Source organism: Octodon degus, unplaced genomic scaffold, assembly GCF_000260255.1.
Source record: "Octodon degus isolate 3935 unplaced genomic scaffold, OctDeg1.0 scaffold00041, whole genome shotgun sequence".
NCBI classification, from domain to species: Eukaryota; Metazoa; Chordata; class Mammalia; order Rodentia; family Octodontidae; genus Octodon; species Octodon degus.
In genome coordinates, this window is record NW_004524617.1 from 13,200,085 (window position 1) to 13,206,085 (window position 6,001).

The window sequence follows — 6,001 nt, forward strand, 5'->3', positions numbered from 1 at the left end:
CTAAGAAGAATATATGCAGTGTATTATTTGTTGAAACTGTACTACCGATTTGATTTGAAACTGTCTCATTGCTGTTTATCAATAAAACTTTGAAAAAAATATATATGTTGTGGTTTTGAGATTATTGTTTAACTTTTCAAACCTGGTTCTATATTACAACAGGATAGTGGTTGATAGCCTGGGACAATTTTGCCCCCCCACCTTGACATTTGGGGAAGGCTTGGAGATATTTTTGGTTGTCATAAAATTCAAGTGACTGCTACTGGTACATAGTGACTAGAGGCCAAGGATGCTATTAAACGTCCTACAATGCACAGGACAGGCTCAACAGCTCATAAGAATAACAAAAAGTAGAGGAACCTGGCATAGGGTATGGCTACTTACCTCAGGAAGAATAAGGAAAGTTTTAATAAAACAACAAAATCTGCTGGGCATGGTGGCACACACCTGTAATCCCAGCACTCAGGAGGCCAAGGCAAGAGGATTGCCATAAGTCAGAGACCAACTTGGGATACAAAGTGAGCTCAAGTCCATCTTGAACTTCACAATGAGACCCTGTCTCAAAAAAACAAAAAATTAACTTATTATTCAATAAAATGGTAAAAGGATGGACAATTGAGGGGAAGGAAATAGGAGACAGGGTTTGGGAAAAGGAAAAGGTGGAAAAGGAGGATAATTAATATGCAATGCAATAGTTCCAGGTTCTGAGAAAGCTCTCAGGTTCAATAAACAAAACTTAACAGATGTAGAAGGACCAAATGATGTAACAGGGTACAGAAGGTGATGGCCACTCAGTCTCAGAGAACTACAGCATGCACTAGGATTCGCTTTACTAGAGCAGGAACGTGCTCAGAGTATATTAGGCCTTAGAGCAAATAATGAATTAACCCAAAGTAAAACAAATTAATCTTAAACTTCCCTAGTCTCCACACTATCCTTCTAACTACTCAGCTAGCCCTTCTAAGTAACTACAATAGAGGAGACTGGTAAAGACCTAGATGTAGACATCAACAAATAAAGAACAAGGTAGTAAGCTCATTGTAAACTAGATCAATTATTTTGCATTCAATGGAATTTCCTATTTCTTAAGAAAATCTTAGAGCAGTGTGAAGAAGTGAGGACAACTCCTGGGCCACCCAGAAGTGTGCACTGCTGCATCTCATGTCTACCACCTGCATCCCTCCGCTGTTGCCACCATGCCCAAGAGAAAGGCTGAAGGGGATGCTAAAAGTGACGAACCCAAGGTGAAGAATGAACCACAGAGAAGATCTGCAAGGTTGTCTGCTAAACCAGCTCCTCCAAAGCCAGAGCCCGAGCCTAAAGAGACCCCTGCAAGGAAGGGAGAGAAGGTACTCAAAGAGAAAAAGGGAAAAGCTGATGCCAGCAAGGATGGGAATAGCCCTGCAGAAAACGGAGATGCCAAAACACACCAGGCACAAAGAGCTGAAGGTGCTGGAGATGCCAAGTGAAGTGTGTGCCCCTTTGATGACTGTGTACTTCTGGTGCCTGCACAGCTTGAAATGCTATTTTTTATCATGTTTTATAAAAATGCAGAATTTTATTTTACTTTTTTTAAGCTATGTTGTTAGCACACAGAATACTTCATCATTGTTTTGGGAGGAGCATATGTCAGTAGTACAATGTCTCCAAAGCTGGACTGATGTGGGGAAGGCACCTGTCCCTGCGGGTTTTGAGAGACTTCCTCTTGGCTCCCAGGAGGAGGGATTCTCTGATGTTGACACACGTGGCCACCGTGGCATAAATGCCTTGTGGTACGGGACAGCTCCAGTTCATTTTGTCCTTTCCTCTGCCATCAGCATAGGCTTAACTCCCTTAAGCCCAGAGACCCGTTGGGATCTGATTCCCAAAAACGATGTCACCAGTTTGTCAAACAATCTAGACTTGCCAGTAAGGTTGAGAAGGTGTCCCACAAGAGCAACTGATTCCTTTTTCTAGATTGTAAATCTTCAGATTGATAATTCTGCCATTTTCATTTCCTAAGTCAGGATCGGCTTGTGAAAAGTTGTTAAACAACATGCTAAATGTGACATGTCAACCCTCACTCTAAGCTTTCCCTAACTACTTCAGAGCCTCAAATGAAGACTTTATTGGATTTTATAGTGGCTTTCTGATTTTTGTTAGTCCATCCAAGAAGGGAGCTTGAAAGTTGTTGTATACTGTTAAAGATTGTATGCCCATGTCCTGCCTGAAATACCATGATTGTCTATGGAAAGGGTCCTTAATAAATCTGGATACACTTTGGGTTGAAAAAAAAAAACAACGAAATTTTAGCAGGACCCTGAGTTTCTCAGGTGTGCTAGTCTCTTCAGAGCTGCTGTAGATGTGGACTTCAGCTGGAGTCATTATGTTCTGCCTGCATACTCAATGTTTAAAGTTCTGAAAAGACCATGTGTACTCAGCAATTTTTTAAAACTCATCTGTACAAACACCAGGCAATTAGAAGGCTCCACTGAAGGGGAGGAGTAAACTGTGAAAGCACTAAGAGAAAAACTAGTGCGTGCAGAAACACACCCATGTGAACGCACAGGACTGGCTCCCTCCTGTGTAGCACCTGCTGAGGCTGCCATGGGTGTGGCCGCTGAGGAGTAGGAGGGGCCAGGCCTTCCATCTGGAGCCACATAGATCTAACGGCTGCGCAGTAGCTTCTGTGAGCTCACCCATCTCACCTGGAAGGATCACATCTTGCTCTTCCCTAAGCACAGGTGCACCACACAGCATATTAGCTACATCTTCAAGAATGAATGGCGGACCCCTTCCACTTGTCATCAGTCTTAGCTGGAGCAAGTGCTGTCAGGACCCTGTCCCTCTCTCTAGGGGCTTGTCATTCTGCACACACTGACTGAGCCTTACTGCGAGCACTTGCAACTCTGTCTGGTGGCACCCTCGAGCCCCTGCACAAGTGTGAGCAAATCATTCACCTGGAATGGCAGAGAGAGAGAGAGAGAGAGAGAGAGAGAGAGAGAGAGAGAGAGAATGGCCCAGCTTCCCTGCCTCCAGAATAGGACCAAGTGAGTCATTCCCTCTACTGCTGCCCACAGTCCCAGCACAGATCAGGGCTCCACAGCTGTCCTCTGCTCATGAACAGGCCCCCTTTGTCTCCTTCACTTCCCTGGTGCAGCCTCACCAGGCCTTCTTGGGTGGAGCTCCCAGACAAACCACTCGCTCTCAGATCCCCTCCTCTCACTGGGGTGTTCCTTGGGAGATACAGACTGAGACACAGTCAGTGCCAGAGGGAAGATCTAGGCCACCTGACACAGGGCAGCAGGGACCTCCTGCGAAGGGCCACCTACCCTGGGATGGCAGCCAAGGGCCAGCATTTGGGTTGTGCTCACAGGTCACACTCTGAGGGCTCTAAGTGGCCTTCCAAACTGGCAGACTTCAAGGCAACAAAGGGAGTGGAGGGCAAAATGCGACCTATTTTTCCCGTTCATGCACTTAGCCCATACTGAGGCCTGAGGAAACTAGCAGAGAGAGGGAGGGAGGGATGCTTGAAGGAAAAGAAAGCAGGGTATTCCCACGCCCCTCGAGGTGCTCCAGAAGTGTCCACCGCCCAACAAGGACCGGCCTGACAGGAGAAAGCCATTCTGCTTGGTCCTCAAGGAGGGTCTTGATGAAGATCCTCCTAGCCAAAGAGCTTTCGGTCCAACCTGATGTGCGCTAGCTACTGCCACATGTAACAATCACAGTCACCTTTGGTTAAGAAACATTTGTTTAAAATGGTTTGTAATTGTGGAATTTCACCAGTTAATCTTGGATCGTCTCATTGCTGACACTTAACTAGGAATACTGTGCCATCATCACTCTACTAGACAGAATTACAGGGGGTTTTTGGGTGGGGGTTGTTTTTACTAGCTACGCTGATGGGATTGCACACAGTCACTTTTATCTTATTTTATTCTATTCCATTTATTGGATACAGGGTCTCACTATGCAGTTCAGACTCTAGAGATCCTCCTGTATCAGCCTCCCCAGAGCTAGGATTACAGGCATGCATCACAACACCCGGTTTCGGGACCGCACTGCCCGCCTGAGGTTCGGGGAAAGGCACAGCATGCTGGGCCGGGGGCTGAACTTGGGTCCTTGCCCTTGCCAGGCAGGCCCTTAGACCGCCATGCTGCCTCCACAGCCAGGATCTTTAAAGAAAACTACCTACTCACCATTTTTACTTTTAATCTTCACACAAGCTTTCTTCAGAGTTCCAGCTGGGATCCAAGCTGCCGCCCTCCTGCCTCAGCCTCCCAGAGTGCTGGCGTTGCGGGCATAGTGCAACAGTTCTGATTCTTTCAAACACCTGTCCAAGGGGCCCAGCAGATTTGAAGGTGCCAAAGGGAGTGGAAATTCATCTTCCATAAATTGTCGAAGCCGCAGTGATAGCACCCCAAACCCATCCCAGGCCCACTGGTACAGTGCACAGGCCAATCGTGAGAACTTCCTGCCATCACCTGGAATAAACATCCTCCTCTCTCTCAGTCCAACACTGCAGCATCTCACAACAAGTAGACGAGTGTCTCTTTACACCCTGATCTGTGATTCAGAGAAAACAGAGTGATCTAACAGAGTGCTTTGCAATAGAAAATGCCCTACACTTAATGCACACGGAAGCACAAAGGAAGGGGCGATAAGCAAGAAGTGATGTTCCTGAGAGCAGTGGGAGCCTGTTGGAGAGCCGCTCTGAGGAGGCTGGGGCAGGGGAGGGCTGATCGAAGCATGCTACACGCAAGCACCAATGTGCGACATGGAAGCCTGTGTTCTGATACAACGAAGACGCACTGCTGTTTATTTTACGGGGGGTGACGTCCAGTGTGCGTGGACAGGAAAACCCTCCGGCAGATGCTCTCTGGAGAATCCTGATGCTTGCACCAAGTATGTGGCGTCTTCTGATGAGGAGCTGCTGCCTCTGTCTCCTTCAGGTGTGCTGGATGGGCGATGCTACCACAGGCAGCCCTAAGGTGAGGACAAGAGATTCCAAAGGGACAATTCTTGACTTTCCCATGCAGAGAAGTGGCAAGCGTGCATGATGCTGCTGGCAATGGCATTCCTCTCAAAATTAGGCAATCTAGGGGTGGTGATGTAGCTCAGCAGTCTACAGCGCCTACTTAGGTCAGCTTAGGCAGGTGCATGGGACCAGGATTGAATCCGGGCACCATATGCCGTGCCAGCCCCCACCTCCGGGGTTAGCTGAGCCAACCTAAATAAATAAATAAATAAATAAATAAATAAATAAATAAATGTCCAATCTTGAGAGCATACCAAAGCAAGTTTGCAGGTCCAATGTCAAAGAGATGCACACGGCCAGCACAAGTGCTCCAATCTTACTCAACTATATCCTAATCTGAGTAACAGATTTGACCATAAAAATAGCTAATTTATCAACCATTGTTGGTCAGCTACTCTTGTTTTGAAAATTTGTAACATATGTATTGTGCGTTACCCTGTTTCTGTTACCTTGTTTCTGATTTTTGTTCTTCCTTTGTTTTTACTCTTCAAAATAAAATGAAAGTTAGGGGGTCAGGGAGATAGCTCAGTAGAATAAGCGCTTGTTTTGCAAGCGCAAGGGCCTGAGTTCAATGCACTGGGCGGGAAGTAAAGGCTCAGTGGCTGGTGCGCACGACAGCGCGGAAGCCCGAAGCCAGGCACATGCTGTGTGGGGGTGGGGGGTGGTCACGTGCTGCCCATGCAGTGCGCATGCGCGTCAACCGACAGCCGAAAGGTCCACTCTGACAGTGCGGACCAACGTTATGTGAGGGCCTTTCCGCTAACAGGTACAGGAATTTTCAAATATTCAAAAGAATTCTATAGAGCACTTTCTTGGGGCTGATGGTGGGTGTCGAGGTGACCACAGTGGTGTGAGAGGGAGGCTGTTCATTCCCAGTCAGAGCGGTAGAGGTTTGAGGGGCCTCAGGCGTACAGAGGGGACTTCCACCTCACGTGACGTGGGCTCCGCCATTGTTGTCTTGTTCCAGGGCCCGCGTGCCTTACG

The 6,001-nt window shown here is 47.4% G+C and overlaps 1 pseudogene; it reads left to right on the plus strand.

Annotated features, from left to right (window-relative positions):
• Positions 1 to 1,196: 1,196 nt before the first annotated feature.
• LOC101568143 lies at positions 1,197 to 1,469 on the plus strand (annotated as a pseudogene).
• Positions 1,470 to 6,001: the final 4,532 nt, after the last annotated feature.